The 17242-nt window shown below is 39.8% G+C and overlaps 1 protein-coding gene across 2 annotated transcripts in view; it reads left to right on the forward strand.

The window, feature by feature from the left end:
- The window catches only part of sptbn1 (spectrin, beta, non-erythrocytic 1), a 290620-nt gene that overhangs the window by 20179 nt on the left and 253199 nt on the right, over positions 1-17242 (forward strand). Inside the window, exon 2 of one of the 2 annotated variants that reach the window (XM_043695960.1) lies at positions 17057-17134. The exons of the other annotated variant lie outside the window; for it this stretch is intronic. The gene's annotated coding sequence lies outside the window, so the exon portion shown is untranslated. The remainder of the gene's footprint in view (positions 1-17056; positions 17135-17242) is intronic. 2 annotated transcript variants of the gene reach the window in all.

A 17242-nucleotide genomic window follows, 5' to 3' on the forward strand; every position in this document is an offset into this window, starting at 1 on the left:
GCATAAAAAACAGCTATTTCCGATTATCAGTTTTGATGAAGTCACTAGACTCATTAACTCTGCTTTCTTCCCACAGATGCTGCCAGACTTGCTGAGTTTGGCCAGCAATTTGTTTCTATTTCAGATCTCCAGTGTCCACAGTTCTTTGTTTTATTCCAACTTGGCCTTACTCAGACTACATTATAACTTACAGACTACTCCATCATGAACCTTGGGTATGTTCTGTCTGACTAACAGGATGGATCCATCAGAGGTGACAGCATAATAGTGTGCAATCAAGAGATTGTGATCCTGGTTGTCCAGACATTTACTCTGAACTCCATGAAGTTTCATGACATGAGGCCACGTATGGGCTACGAACACCCATGCTAATTACCATCTGCTGTCAACCCTCAACTGATGCATTTAATGACCCTCCATGTAGAGCACGAAGGAGAGCAAGTGTTTAAAATCTGCTCTGGGTGGGGGGGGGCTTGTGTGCGTCCCCAAAGCAGCATGGTAGTGTTAATTACAGAGCCAAATCCCTCAGCACATCTGAGGCATCAGCTTTAACAGGAGTGCAAAATTATCTTGGCTACAAGTGCAGATAAGAGACTGGGTATTCTGTAGTGTGTGACTTAACAACTGACTTCTGCAGCCTATCTATCATCTAGAAAGGACTGTAAGGAATAGGAAAAGGATGAGGCAGTTTAGCCCCTTAGGCCAGCTCTATCATTCAGTAGGATCATGGCGGAGGGGTTCACTTCATTGGCATGTTACCTACTAACTAAAATATTCATGCCCTGTAATACTAGTACACAGGAGCAACAGTATGTACCATCTACAAGATGCACCACAGCAATTCATCAGGGTTTCTTCATGAGCATCTCTAATAACGTTTGCTGCCTTTGAAGGGCAAGTACAGTTGTTTCATGAGAACACCTTCACCTGCAAGTTTGCTGCTAGATCATGTATCATCTTGAATCGGAAATATATCACCACTGCTTCCTTGTTGGGTCAAAAACCTGCAACTTCCTCTGTCTCAACATTGTGAGTGGACCTTTTATCTCTGATTGTAGCAGTACAAGAAGGCAGTTAACTTCCACATTTTCCAGGTCAACTCGGAATAGGTAATATATATTGAACTTGTCAATGCCCACAACCTATAACTGAACTTTTGCATTAGGGAGGAAGTTGTACTCTTATTTTAAAGATTGTACTATTTCCTTTCTCTACACAAAAATTGATAATTTCTCATTTTTGGAGGATTCCACCACCATTGTTTTTTCAATTGCTTAAAGCATTTTTGTGTTCCTAGAATTTATTTTTCTACTTCTAACATGTTATGGAATTATTTCTCCACTTAGGTTGTATGATCATATGGTCATACAGCATAGAAACAGACATTATCTCTTTATGTAATCCCATTCATGTTTTCATTTACTGGGATAATTATTTTGGTTTTTTTGTTTTCTCCAGTTTCTTATGACCTATAAATTTTAGCTCAATGTGCTGTAAGAATGCCTGTTCCTCACTGCCATAATATAGTCTGTCATTACTTTACTTTTAAGTGATGGCCTGGAATTTCTGAAAATTTGTATCAAAACAATGGCATGAACATGGCATAATGTGAATTTTCAGAACAGATAAAGACATTTGGATAGATGCTGTTCATTTGAAATGTCTGCAAAACCTTCCATCATATTATCACAGTACAGCTCTTGTTGTTTTCTCCCTCCCTGGCATGCAAAAGTGCAGCTCATGTAAGTTTCCAGTTCTGAATCATCTGTGCATTGAATGAACTGAGGCCTGATCATTGACACCACCAGAGCCTGTCCAACATTAAATGTCTTTTTTGTTGGAATGTCTTATCCCACAGCTTCCCCCCCTCTAGTTTTCATTATGATGTGGTATCAAGTGTAAGGTCTTACAATGGTGTGACAATAGAGAAAAAAAAAATTGTCCTGAGCAGTGCTTCAGAGACCTATGTAAGATCACATCTTTTTGTTTCCTTTACTTTGGGCTCAAAGCAGTAACTTCACTTTCTTTCACTCCACAGATGAAATGAGATTGTACAAAGAGGTGGTTGTGGTTTTAATAATCATGTTCACTAGACCACACTGAGTTGCATATAATGTTGCAGGTTTCCTGGAACAGTGAAATGAAATTTGAACACTACCGAGCCACTGAGCTAGAGGAAAAATTGCTTGACAACAAGACTCTGATCAGCTCCTGATGAGGTGATCACTGCTTGTATGGGGCCAGTGCTGAAGAACTCCCTAACCTGTAAAAAAGATAGCATCATAAATTCTCTCTTGATGGAGGTACCATAAAGTCTTCACATACAACTGGCTATCTTCCACTCACCTTCCCTGGACATCTCCTGCTGAAGGAGGAATAAAACCCCTTGAAAGACAGTGCACAGACCAATTCTCAACCAGTGAACCACCTACCAACAAAGAATTTAAAGGAATTGGACGAAACCAAAAGAAACAACTTAACTCCCATGGTTCATATTTCTCTGATTTCTTATTCCTTTACTGTCTTAGCATCAGTGTCTGTCGTTGTGTGAAGGGGGTAAGAGAAAGCCCATTCAAGAAGGGATAGAGTTCAAGTTATAGAGTTAAATGTTAGCAGTTCATGTTTCCTCAGTTCTTTTGGTTGAAGATAACTTTGTAATGAACACGTTATTTTTAAAATAATTAAGTTATATAATAGACAATACAGAAACCTGGTGAGTTTTTTAAAATCTTCGTTTATCAGTCAGCTAAGGACTTTTGACTTAGATTTTATTGTCACATGTAGAGGAATACAGTGAAAAGTGTACAAAATTGCCATTCTACATTGCTACAAAATACAAAACAATAATTTAAAAAAATAAATTAAAGCAGAACCAAAAGATAAATGTCCAGATTTTAAAGTCCTTATTCAAAAGAAAAGGAGGAAGTCCAGATTTTCAGTTCTTATCTTCCGGGGCCTAGCCCTGGCCTGGTGTTTTGGTCAGCAATTGCCTTTGCTTCTGCTGATGCTACCAACGATTGCTGGAACAAGCCCGTCTTGTTTCCCCAACACCCCAGGACAACAGCAATTAGTTCGGCCTACCCGCATTTCGGCTTCCCTAACCGCCCTTTGCACCTTTTAGCTGACTTCTAGGACAGCCTGCTCCGGTACCTGCCCAGGGTGACAGTGCTGAGGACGGTCTACCCGCCTTCTGGCTCTCGCCCACCCTGATGTACCATCTGGCCTGTGGACTGCCCTGACATACCTTCCGACCGCCTCTAGGACAGCTTGTCCTGATTACCCCTTCTCAGGACAACAGTGCTCAGAAAGCCTACCCACTTGTCTCTCAGGACGATCAGCATCGGGGTCGCCTACTACCCTCTAGCTTTCCGGGCAGCCTACCCACTTTCAGGTTCACAGGACGACCTGCCCACCCTCCACCCCTCAGGGTGACAGCTTTCAGGATGACCTATGAGCCTCCCAGCTCACAGTAAGGCCTACCAGACCCAGGGACACAAGACAGTGCAGGTGTTAAACCCAACAAGCAAAAAGACAGAGTCCATTATCAACAAACAGAGTCCCTTCTAATACAGAATTCATTACCCTAAACACTTTTCTTCAAAATGTAGAGTCCATTCCCAGGAACAGAGTCCACTCCAATATACAAAGTGCATTGTCAGAAATAGAGTCCACTCCAAACTGCAGAGTCCACGACCAAGGGCAACAAATGCATACCCCACAGCGCCCACACAGGTGTTCAGTCTCCATAGAGGCCTGGTTTATCCATAGAGAACCAGGCTCACTCCCAGGAACACAGCACGTTTTAAAAGTACAGCTAACTCAGACGGGTTTGGCTCACTCCCAAAGGCAGAGTCCACTCCACTCCAGGATGCTGCAAATGCTCACTTCCCAGCACACAATGTTCAATCTTTACAGAGGCTTAGTCCACCAACAAGGGGCAGACCTACCCACAGGAACAGCTCATCTGGAGAGATGTACTTTCTCACAAGGGCTCAGTCCAAACACCAAAAAAGTGAAAACACATTCAAAAAAACCAAAGAAAACCAGACTACAAGTGCTAAGCCCGGCCACAAAATCAATGTAGTCCTTTTCTCAAAATAAGAAAGAGTGACACACAGCTGTAGCCAGCCAGTGAAACAATGGTTCCCTAATGAGAACTGAGTTACACTTGAAACACATTGACTGTTAGATCAGGCAGTTTAGAAATCAGTCCTCAATAAAAAAGGAATATCACTTAACAAAACTGGTGTTGTAAACCAGCCAGTTTAAGAATCGGGTTTCCCCCAAAATTCACAAAAACTAACAGTAGCAGTACACACCTGATGTGGGCAGCCAGCTCAGAGTCAGTCCACTTCCTGACATAAATGGAGAGTCCTTGACAGTGCCCCAGCTCCCTCAGAGCCAGCTCTCATGGCAACATTCCTTTTTTTTAATTTTATTACAAAATTACAAAACAGTTTACAAAAAGGAAAATTTAACATTTACAGCTATATACTAAAGCAATTTTACAAGGGAGAGGAGCAGCAAAGCCAGGCCCCAAACCCTACCGTTCAACCGGTTTACAGAGAGATGAGGACAAACCTCAAATCCCAGTTCCACATATGAAAAGACAGTGACAATGACATTTGTACATGAGACAATACAGATCCAGCAAGCCCCTGTCCCTCCCACCTTCCGGCCACTGTAAGGCAGCCCTCCCCTACACACCTTCCGGCTCTCAGTCCAACCCCTGCCCCTTCCAGTTCTCGATCTGCCCTGACACACCTTTCAACCACCTCTAGGACAGCCCCTAGATTACCCCTTCTCGGGACGACAGCACTCAGTGCGGCCTTCCCACCATCTGGCTCTCAGGGCGACTGGCATCAGGGTGGCCTACCCACCCTCTGGCTTTCGGGACAGCCTACCAACCTTCAGGTTCACAGGATGGCCTACCCACCCTCCAGCTTTCAGGACAACTCATGAGCCTCACAGCTCACAGTAAGGCCTGCCGGACTCAGGGACACACAAGACAGTGCAGGTGATAGACCCAATAAACAACACAATACAGTTAATTACCGAAAAAGTCCTTTCTGGTACCGGTCCAAATAGAGTCTTCAAAATATAGAGTCCATTCCCAGGAATGGAGTCCACTTCAGTTTTTGAGGTGCATGGTCCAAAACGGAGTCCACTCCAAACTGCGGAGTCCACTCCAAACCAGAGTCCACGCCTGAAGGCAGCAAATGCACACCGCTGAGCACACAGATGTTCAGTCTCCATGGATTCCTGGCCCAGCCTTGGAAAATCAGGCCCACTCACAGGAACATAGTACATTGTACAGGTGCAGTTAACTCACAGGGATTTGATCCACTCCTGAAGGCAAGGCCTTCGCCCAAACTCCAGGATACAGCAAGTGCTCACCTCCCAGCACACACAGGTGTTCAATCTTCGGATGCCCAGTCCCAGGGCTAGACCTCCCCACAGGAACAGCTCCTCTGGTAAAATGTATGTCTTCCACAAGGGCTCAGTCCAAACACCAATAAAAAGTGAAGACACATACAAAAAACAAAGAAAACTAGAATCCAAGGGCTAAGCCCTACAACAATATTAACATTATCCTTTTCTCAAAAAGAGTGAAAAGAGTAACACACAGGCTGTAACCAGCCAGTGAAACAATAATCCCCTAATGAGAACTGAGTTACACCTAAAACACATTCTGTGCATCAGGAGTTTAACAATCAGTCCTCACAAAAAGGAATGCCAGTTCGCAAACTGGCTAATTAGTTCAGCCAGTTCAGGAATCCGGTTTCCCCCTCCCAAAAAAAAAGGAAGCAGAAACTAACAGTAACACACTGACTATAACACCAGCCAGCACAGAGTCAGTCCCCTTCCTGACACAAATGGAGAGTCTTTGATAGTGCCCCAGCTCTCATGGCGACATTCCTGTTCTTTTTTTTTAAACCCCCACTTATTTTTTCTCCCAGCACCCATGTGTGTGTGCAGGTGTGGGACACAGTGAAGACATTCCTGTTCTTTTTTTCAGGTGTGAGACACAAGGTGTACGAATCTTTATTCAATTTCCACCACCAGGAAGAAAGGAAACACCCGAGTAGCCAGTGACAAGCAGTGCCCTTCACAAAAAAGGGCAATGCTGTGTGATCAAACAGTGAAGGGGAGGGCAGGGACTAAATCAAAATAGAGTTGGAGGGGGAAATAATGCATTTCACTCCCTGCGGCACCCACCTTTCCCTGAACAACTCCAGGGTGTTTGTGGACACCGCATGCTCCTTCTCCAAGGATACCTGGGCCCTAACGTAACCGCGGGACATTCCTGTTCTTCTCTGTCTGCCTGGGATCCCTGTTTGGGGCTGTTAATCTGATCCAATCAGGGAACTCATATAATATGAGATCCACCTGGCTGACGACATTACAATCACTGAGGAGGCAGTCCAGCAAAGGATCATAGGCTAATCCGGAATATGGAGGGACTGTCTTATGAGAAAAGATTGAGGAAGTCGGGCCTGTACTCGTAAGAGTTTAATAAAATGAGAGGTGACCTTATTGAAAAATACATGATTCTTAGGTGCTTGACAGGATGGACGTGGAAAGATCATTTCCCCTTGTAGAAGATGGGACCAGACGGCATAATCACAAATAAGGGTAATTCATTTAAGACTGCTAGGAGGAGGACTTTCTTGTCTCCGAAGGTGGTGAATCTATGGATTTCTTTTTTACTGCAACTTGCTGTAGAGGCTGGGTTATTTAGCATATTCAGTTTGAGATAGACGCATTTCTAATCAGCAAGGGAATCAATGGTTATGAAGAAAAACCAACAAACTGGAGTTGAGGATTATCAGATTAGTCACAATGGGCTAAATGAGTCTTGTACCCAATCTTGGACTAGCGAAGAACTCACTAGCACTTTGCACTTTAAAGGTCACTGTCACCTTATATTGCAATGCTCCCATCAGGTTACTGCATCCAGGGACACATCCATCTCCTGCACTTGCACAGGTGCATATCTCTGTTCTTTGCTTCTTTTCTTAGCATTGACTCAGTATGCTCATTTGAACATGTGAAGCACCTTTGCCTTGCCTTTTTCATTGTCAAAAGGTCAGGTAGCTTGTCACGGTTATCAGCACTGAATAGTCAAAGGATGGATATGTTGTTTTACAGCATCGTTCTGTCTCAGTGTCATACCTGCAAAATGTGCCAGGACCTGCCATGGGACAAAACCAAAGTCTGAAAGTCTAATGGAGTAGTGTTTAGCAAATGAAGTGGGATTAAGTTGGTCCCACCACACTAAGGCAAGGGCATTGTTTAATCTCAGTCAAAGGGGTTAACTGGAATCTTATTTAAGGCGATTTAGGTAGTAAACTTTAAGGGAGGTTATCAGGGGACAATCCATGCTTTCCTAAATGTGGGGAAAGTGGAGTTTGGAGCCAATTTGCTGGGACTAAGTGGGGATAATGACTGAAGGAGTGACACGATAAATACAAGGATGGGGTCTGATAGCATGAGATCTTGCGGGAAGAGGTGGGGGATTTACAAGTCAAGGTCATCCTGGCAAAAGGAAAGATTAAGTGAAATGAAAGTGGCACAATGAAGCTGTTAATAGTAATGTGAGATCAGAAGGGTGTCTCTAGTGACTGAATAGGAAGTGCTGGGAGCAGGAGGGTGCAAGTACTTTGGCAGGATGAATGAGTGAAAGCCGTTGAGTGAAGCTACTCCATGCAGTAGTGAGAGCGGTAGACCTGATAGGAGGTGTGTGTTCAGTGACAGAGTTTGTGTGTGGTAGTAGGGAAATACGTGATGGCACTTCTCGAGGACTGTAGAAAGTGAATGACTATTGTTCTAGCTTGGAATTCTTCTCATCAGGAAAGGTTGCCATCTTGGTCCATGCCATCTGTGTCTAGTGACGTGGCCTCTTTAGCAGTTGAGAGGAAAGGCTGCAGCCCTCTTTTCCATCCCATCTGCCAGACCTACAAGCACCTAGCCATAAGCTAGAGTACCTGCTACCCTTCACAGCTGTTTAAAGATAATTTTGGTTGGGGAATAGACTTTTTGTTACAGTTTCTGGCTTGTGGCGTTTGACCCGGAGAGTATGTGAGGTTTTAGTATGTCATATCAATTCTGGAAGGTCATCAATTCCACTTTTATGTTTGTACAATTCAACCAGAAGTGTGCCATGGAACCTGATGCATAATGAATGATGTGAGAAGCAGAAGGTTGTGAGAGAATGCTCAACAGAGGGGAACCTTTCAAGAAACTCCCTGTAAATGACACTTAGCCAAAATGGCCAAAATTTAGCCTGGCAATTTAATGTTAAATTGTTTAACATTATTTATTTTCTAATTAACAAGTGCATCAACTTATTAATGACAAATACTGTTTGATATCATACAACAAACATTTTCACAATTTTTTGCTGTACTAAATTAGATTAAGGCCACTTTAAAGAAGATCTCGATCTGTCAATTTACATCTACATATACCTACGTAACTATTGCTTTCCATGTATTTACGTTGCAGTCTTTTTTGATGTTCAATGTTTGTTTTTTGTGACAGTTTTATAATTTTACAGATTTACATGACTGTTTCAAAACTGCAAACCAGTAAATAATATCAAAGAACCTAATTTAAACCAGTCCACTCTATCATAATGATTGGTTGTGTAAATTACACACAAAGCATCTGTTAATTTTTGCAGGAAAACATAGTATTAAATCACGTAAGCCACATTGCACATTGTAATATGCATGTAATATACTGTTAATAGTGTAAAGCAATGAGAAAGTACAATCAGCATCATAATATCCCCCTTTATAATGTAAATGACGGTAATTATAGATGTATGATATTCACTTCTGAAAACATATTGTGGAAGGGGTCCAAAGCTGAAGGTGCAGTTAAGATTCCCCTTGCACCAATTCTGGCCAGAAGTTGAGCTTAAGATTTTCGAGTTTTTTTTTCAATTGAAGTTACCAAATTTAAGGTGATTTGCAATCAGACTGTTGGTCAGAGTTAATGGAATATAAAGTGGGCTATTGTGTCGTAGAATACATTAGTTCAATTTGATGAGTATTTGGAACATATTAGAGAAGACTTCAATAGAAGCCTACTGCTTTCCCACATGAAAGGTGTGAAATTACAAGAACAACTTATCCTATGTTCCTGTAAATCACCAGTTGAAGGCTTAGATTTGGTCATGTTGTAAATCTGAAATATAGAAATAACAGGAAGGAAAACAGGACAGTTATATTTATGAGCTTTTGCAACATGTTTGCTATGAGGGTACAGACACTTTATTTTACCCCTATGGTAAATTTCTTAATTTTTACAAAATTATTTTCATGTATTATCAAGATCAGAAATTTTTGATACTGTAATGGAATTTCTAAAAACAATTGCATGATTTCTGGCACTGAAAATTTGATTAAAATGTTATTGCCATTTGGAACTTTGTGGGAGTATACGAAACCTCGTAAACTAATAGCAGCGTTCACTCCTGAGAATTCTGTGGTAACTAGCTTATGTGAAAGGAGGTTTGAGCAAGCTTTTTCTGGTTTCACCTAGCTCAAACCAGTTTTCATTAAGCTTCATGAGAAAAAATAAACATTCTGAAATTAGTTTGGACTTTATAATATTCATGATGAAGAGGAAATTTGAAATGCAGTGTATGAAAAGATTAGGCAACGTATTTTATTCTGTGCAGTATTTCTGGAGTGTTCTAAACCTTTAAGATAGTTCTTAGGAGGAAAAGCTTTTAATTTACGAATGACAAACTCATTTGACCAGTCTTTTAGATAAAGTTTTCATATTTTATTTGGGATTTTGACTTACAATACAATCATTTATTACACAATTTGTTCACCTCGAAGAAACATAAGCTCAGTTCTTTTATAGATGGATAAACTTGGGTAATCCATGGGAAGGTTTTGGAGGATTGTGGATTCCCATTCATTTCGGTTTTGGATTTTTGTGCAGAATATTCTACATTATAGAGTTCAAAAAACTTTAAATTCAAACGTTCACGTACTTCTAAGTGCTGTGATGTTGATTCTGTGCCCACATTCTGTTTCTAACAGAGAGTACAGATGAGCAGTTTCTGAAAAAATACTTCATAGTGTGTGAATTTTGCAAAAGCAAGCTCTGAACTAATATTTTAGAAAAAGCTCTTTCTCTCATTTATGTAAAATCATCATGATATGGAATTTAAAATGGAGAATCAGCAGTAAAATAAAATAAGGGTAGGTTGCTCTGCCAGCACTGCCCTGAATCACTGTACATGTCTTGAATATACCTAGAATTAGTGACTTTGAAATCAAGGCAGGGAAATTTCTGTGTACTTGCCAAAGAATAATAAAAGATTATTTATATTCTTGGTTCCAAATTCTCACCTGGTCTCTGGAAAGCACATCGTATTCCATCTGGTGTTTACAGGGCCTCTACAGGCCCTTATCTCTCACAAACCTACCCACACCCCATGCCAGCCCATGACCCCTCAGACTGTTCATGCCATTTCTGTGTTGCCCACGCACATGCACATGTCTTCCCTCGAGTCACTCACCCTGTATGCATTGTGTGTAGTCCTCCAAGCAATATCAATGGAAAATATTAGATTTTCCTTGGGGGAAGAAAATTAATGTATCATCTACTGAGCACTTGCATGCCTTTGAGACTAAAAGAAATGCATGCTGCTATTTTTCTTTGGCAGGAGTAGTTGGGGGAAGGAATAAGACTTCTAATACGTATGATCCTGTTAGCTTCGTCGGCAAACCAGAAACTACATCAAAGCGGCAATCTGTTGTTATAATGTCTTGAAACTGCCATTCATTCTTTGAATGAGATACCTACTGTGCTGAAATTTATTAGTACATAAACCTCAGTCATTGTTTGGACAGATCTGGCTATTATCAATGCTAGATTGATAATCTAGGAAGTGAGAACAGGTGTGTTTTTTCCCCAACAATATTATGTCAAATCCAAAATGAAATTCCAGTTTTTCTGTCCAAGTTGAAAATATTTTTCTTCATCTTGTGTCAGTTATATAACGCCATTAAAATATGGGACATTTTGTAATATTTTTCACTACTTTATGGTGCTTTCTCTATTCTATTGGTTAATGTAGCATTTAACTTGTATTTACAATACAGTTGTCAATGATTGGTCTGCATTAAACTTACCCTATATCACATTAGAACACCATATAGTGACAGTTGAGTGTGTGCAAACACTTCACATTTACCTGTGAGTGCTCCAGACATGATCATGATTTTGATTTTCTTTATGAACCATCAAACCGTGTGTGTTTTTAATAGGCTTCCAAAATTCTGATTTTTGTCTCTCATTCCAAATGAGAAACCTGACCTCAGTGGGGGCAGGAATATATTTTGCACATGAGGTATTTCCAACATGCAAAAATGAAGGGGAATGTGGGGAAAAAAATTAAATTTTTTCCAGAGAAAGTTGAAGTATGGCAATTAGCGTCCAACCACACTCCTCTAAACAAAAGGCAAAAATTTAGACCCCAATTCGGGAAGATTCTGTGAACATCCATTAAGTTTATAAGTAAAGTATTCCAGAAATGCTTGTTGTCTTAATACTTTACATTTTTGTGAAAGGCAAAAATCTCTTTGGTTGACATGTTTTAATGTAGATATCTTTGCTGAAGCTATTTGTTGTATGGTGAATTATATAATTCAAATTGCTTGCACTGCTGTTTGGTTACCACGTATCATTAATGTCACATACTTTGAAGGAAAAATTCAATAGATAATATTTTAACTTTTAAAGTGTTTAAATCTGGAACTTGATTATGTCAATGTGAACTGCATTTGAAATAAATGGAAATGTAGAACTGCTATGAACTAGCTTTGCTAAGTTTGTCTTTGGAAAGATTTGACTTATGAACTTGAAAGTGGTCAATAGTAGAGTTTTCAATTTCAGGTACCTAATGTCAGGGCTCAACTCTTGGAAGTTAGATGAAAAGTGTTCTCATATGCTTTCATTGCAGTCCTCACTTCAGAAAAGCACCCTTTGTCACCAGTGTGATATTTTTACAGGTTGACACTTTCTGGTGCGAGTAGAATTGTCAATTTTGCATAAATCATTGCTAGTGTTGGGAAAAACTGAAATGAATTTGAAATCTTTACAGCAAGGATGAAAGCATCTAATCTAGTGCACCTCCAAATGCTTATTTTTTTTTAAAATCTAGTATAAATTAATACTTCACAGGACTTAAATCTATAAGTGGGAAGATTGAATGAAAAATGAGCATTCAATAGAATTGAAGATTTTTTTGCAGCTCTTCGAATTGTTGAGATTATAAATTCATTCTTGGGTTGAACACACTGAACAGTTATATAAACATGAGATGACCCTAAAAGCGTTATCGATCTCACACTGCAGTAGAATGCAAGAATATCCATGTACTCATTCTGAAAATAAAGCAGCTGTTGTTAAGAGGAGTATTCATTGAAAAGCAGAATGTGAGGTTAGGCAAAGAGCCATTTTGATCTGTGAAATGCGGCAGTATTCAGTGGTAGTATGAAATGGGTTTCAGTTCCCAGGGAAGAATGCATTTGTATTTCTATAAAGTGTTCTGCATTGCACTTTCATCAACTGGAAGTAACCCACTTGCTGTGTCAAAGACTAAATCGGTTAAATCTGCCCTTGGTTGAACAAAGGACAATGTAACGTGATAGGATTCTGATTGTGGAATACACTGCATTGATAGCATCCTCATTAATATTTTCATCTCTACAAATATAAGAAATAAAGAGATTGAATTTTTTTAAAACAAAGTGGTGAGTTTGGAGGATTTAATATAATTGATGGATGATCATATGCTTACTAAGGTTTGCTTGCTCCAACAACAGAATGCAAAAATACAATGCATGTGCGGGAGCAGGAAAACCCAGGCTGTGTACACACAAGATGGCTGATCAAGTTGCAAAGGCCTTTTTAAAAGAAGAAAAAGTACATGTGGGATCCTTGGCTTTTTTAGTAAACATACAAAGCAGGAGTAGGACACTCAGTCCCTTGCACCTGCTTTGCTCAATAAATTGGCCTACCCCCCCGATAACCCTTCAATTGTTTGCTTATCAAGTATCTACCTAATTCTCCTTAAAAATATTCAAGGATTCTTCTTCCACCATTTGTTAAGGGAGAGAAGACTGAACTCTCTGGGAGAGAAAAAAAATCACCTAATCTTTGTTCAGTTGAGAAAGTAGCAGTTTTTCAGCAGAAGCAAAATATTTGTGCCTTTGTCATTTTTGAATGAATGCTCCTTCCTCAACTGAGATAACAAAGTTTTGATGATGTTTCCAAAACACTGCAGCAATTTGTGTGTTTTTCTTAATTGCCTCAAAAACGTTCCTTGGCTTTCTTTTGGGTTATTTTCATATGTGCAGGAACAAAAATTGGAATTATATGTTTGAGCTGTTGAAGTTTACTCTGAAGCACAGTGTTGAAAAGGATTTGACTTTTGCCATCTCAGACAGTGTACTAAACTACGCGTTCAATATTGGAAAGCTTCTTACTATTTCTCGTGTAGAAAATTGTGCGTAATCGCATTTTGTGATACTTGGCATTCCAAATATGCATTAGATCATGGGTGTATATGTTGGCTAGATTAGAACTAGTGATCGGAATGTGTCCAAGGAGTGATGATGGATGACAATTTCATATTTTTTTTGGCATTATAGTGACAGAATACAACTGCCAAATCTGTACCATAAACTGAATGCCTTGAATTCTTTGTATACTTGATTGTTTTTACACAGGGATGAAGTAATTTACAGCTGTTAGTTTCACCTCACTGTGACCTACAAAAAATAGTGCATCTTCAAAATCTTTCTCACATAAGAAAATGTGAATTATGAGCAAGAGTAATCCACTTGACCCTTCATGCCCGTCTGCCATTTATTAAGGTCATGGATTTTCTGATTGGTCCACTTACCCTCCTATTCTCCAGTAGCCCTCTGCTGCCTTGCTTATCTCCTTTTTCCTTAAAAATGTTCGAAGAATCTGCTTTCACTGTCTTTTGAGGAAAAGGGTCCAAAGATTCATAACATTCTGAGAAAAAAATTCTCTTCATCTCTGTCTTAAATGGGGCGATCCCTTACTTTTAAACTGTTCTCCCATAAGAGGAAACCGCCTTTCCACACCTACTCTGTCAAGGCTATCACAGAGTCTTGTGTTTAAATCAAGTCACTTCTTACTTTCCTAAACTGCATCGCATACAAACCTAGCCTGCCTGACTATTCCTCATAAGAAAACACATCTGTTTCCAGGAATTAGTCTCGTAAACCTTCGCTGATCTGCTTCCAATGCATTTACATCCATCGTCAAATAAGTCGATCATTACTGTATCCATTATCTCAGATAAGGTCTCACCAATGCCCTGTATAAATGAAACATAACCTCCATACTTTTGTATTCACTACCCTTCACAATAAATAATAAGATTCTTATTCTAATTATTTGTTGTATTGGCAAACTAGACTTTGTGAGTCATGAGCTAGGACATTTAGATCCCTCTGTATCTGAGTTCTGCAGTCTCGTCTTTTAAATGATATGCCTTCTTTTATTATTTCTGCATTTTGATCTCACTTTTTCCCACATTACTGCATTTGCCAGGCTTTCCCAATTCACTTGATCTATATTCTTCTTCAATTTGTTGTGAGGATTTTTTTGAAAAGTAATAAATGAACGTTCTTGCCCAGTACTTTGGGCGGCACGGTGGCTCAGTAGTTAGCACTGCTGCCTCACAGCGCTGGGGACCCGGGTTCAATTCCTGCCTCCGGCAACTGTCTGTGTAGAGTTTGCACATTCTCCCCGTGTCTGCGTGGGTTTCCTCCAGGTGCTCCGGTTTCCTCCCACAGTTCAAAGATGCTCAGGTTAGGTGAATTGGCCATGCTACATTACCCATAGTGTTAGGTGCAGGGGTAAATGTAGGGAATGGGTCTGGGTGGGTTGCTATTCGGAGTGTCAGTGTGGACTTGTTGGGCCTTAGGGCCTGTTTCCACACTGTAGGGAATCTAATAGAATGAGCAAATCTCCCTGCTAAGATATTGGTCCCTTTCTAGTTTACGTTAGACCCGTCCCTTTTGAACAGATCTGTTCTATCCCAAAAGACATTCCGATTGTCCAAAAACTTGAATCCCTGAACAATACATCAGCTCTTCAGCCATTTATTTTTCTCCTTTAGCTTTTGTTCCTTCCTTCATTTGATTTTGGCATTGGGAATAAACCAAAAATTACTACTTTTAACGTTCTACTTTTTTAATCTTCTACCTAACCTCTTAAATTTCCCTAAGAATGTCATTCCTACCAATGTTTCTTTAGATTAGATTACTTAGTGTGGAAACAGGCCCTTCGGCCCAACAAGTCTACACCGACCCACAACCCACCCAGATCCATTCCCCTATATTTATCCCTTCACCTAACACTATGGGCAATTTAGCGTGGCCAATTTACCTAACCTGCACATTTTTGGACTTTGGGAAGAAACTGGAGCACCCGAAGGAAACCCACGCAGACACTGGGAGAATGTGCAAACTCTTGGGGCGGGAATTGAACCCGGGTCTCTGGCGTTGTGAGGCAGCAGTGCTAACCACTGTGCCACCGTGCCGCCCACACTGTACAATAATTTCTCGCTTCTCAATCTTGCCTTTGACAATATGCTTGAAACGTTTAGCAACATCCTTAATTCTTGCATCAAGAAAGGTACAAACCATCCTAAATTTACGCTCATTACCCCGACAGGAGAGTCCTCTATAACAATAATTCTATTAAATCTTGTCAAACTCTGCCTAACATAAGAGTCATTCCAAGTGTCCGATAACTAACCGGCCCTTCCATTTTCCTCGGGGAGACTATTTCCTTCAACAGTTCCAAAAACTGAAAGTCATCTCAGCTATTTGCTGTAGACCCTTAAAAGCTCATTTTTAAAAAAAAAAAATCAGTTTTAAAAAAAAGTTTTTTTTTAATGTTGATGAAACAGAATGGAAACAAATCCTATTTGTAAAATATAATGACTGCAATAACTGTTTTAAAAAAAAGTAATAAATCTTTAACTAAGTCTGCAATCTCAGGAGCAGCTGCAAGATCCATGAGAGACAGGAGAAATGAAAATGACTACTGAACTAAACGTTGTCATTTCATCTTTCATGCATTAGCAAGAAATATTACTAGGATCAGCCAGTGTGTACTTTTACTCCTAAATCCCACAAATCCTAAACATGACAGGTGCACTTTGTTGCCACGTATCTGTGTGCTAAGTTCAAAATCGATGCATTATACTGTACTAAAAGATAGAATCCAAAATTGGATCTTTGTTCAGTCTCTGAATGCAAGATACATTTTACTGGAATTTTAAAATGCACATAGGTGGTGACAATCCTAATTGATTTTTTCCTAAAATTAATTTGTTTGATGTGAAATGACTGTAGTATCTTAAACAATTGAAAAGGATAACCTATGGATGTCCATGTTTGACGATTTGGAATGTATTGTGGTAGTGACATATGACTGTCACAAAAAATGAACATTCCAGCCTTCTCATAACTGGGTATCTAGCTTTTCATTTGAAGTAACCTGAAATGAATTGTTGCAATATTTGGTCTGGAAAATTTGCGTATGTGGTCTGAACTTGCCCTTTGTGTAATGCCATGCACTCTTGAACTGTGGAAGATGAGGAGGCCCAAACTAATGTTCTGACAACATGAATTCAAATTCTACCAGGGCAGCTGATGGAACTTCTGATCCAGATTTGTTTTCATTTAAAACTATTCTTAGTAATGGCGACTGTGAAACAGTTTTTTGATTGTTGTAAAAGTCCATCTAGTACATAATGTCCTTCAGAAGAGGAAATCTACCATTCTTACCTGGTCTGGTCTACATGAGACTACATACTGACAGCAATGCCCAAACCCAAGAAGGAATTTTAAAAAGTAGTGATAACTCCTCTTCGGGGTAAGTTTCGGAAGTATTGTTCAGGATTTATCATTGTGCATTACTGGCATCTGTGTAATAACAATTGGCTAAAATGCATTTTGCATTCATTGCTTTTTAGAAATCATCGTATTGGCAATAAGTCTCAGCTCCTGCTTGAACATAAAAACAGCAATACTTGCTTTACTTGTTACCAGTGGTAAGTGAAAATATCAAATTTGAAATGAAGTTTTAATTCAATTAATCGTTTAATCCAAAGAAGCCTTTTTCAGTTTTTCATGTACTTTATAACATATACTCACAAGTG

This window comes from Chiloscyllium plagiosum, chromosome 9 (genome assembly GCF_004010195.1).
Source record: "Chiloscyllium plagiosum isolate BGI_BamShark_2017 chromosome 9, ASM401019v2, whole genome shotgun sequence".
Classification (NCBI taxonomy): domain Eukaryota; kingdom Metazoa; phylum Chordata; class Chondrichthyes; order Orectolobiformes; family Hemiscylliidae; genus Chiloscyllium; species Chiloscyllium plagiosum.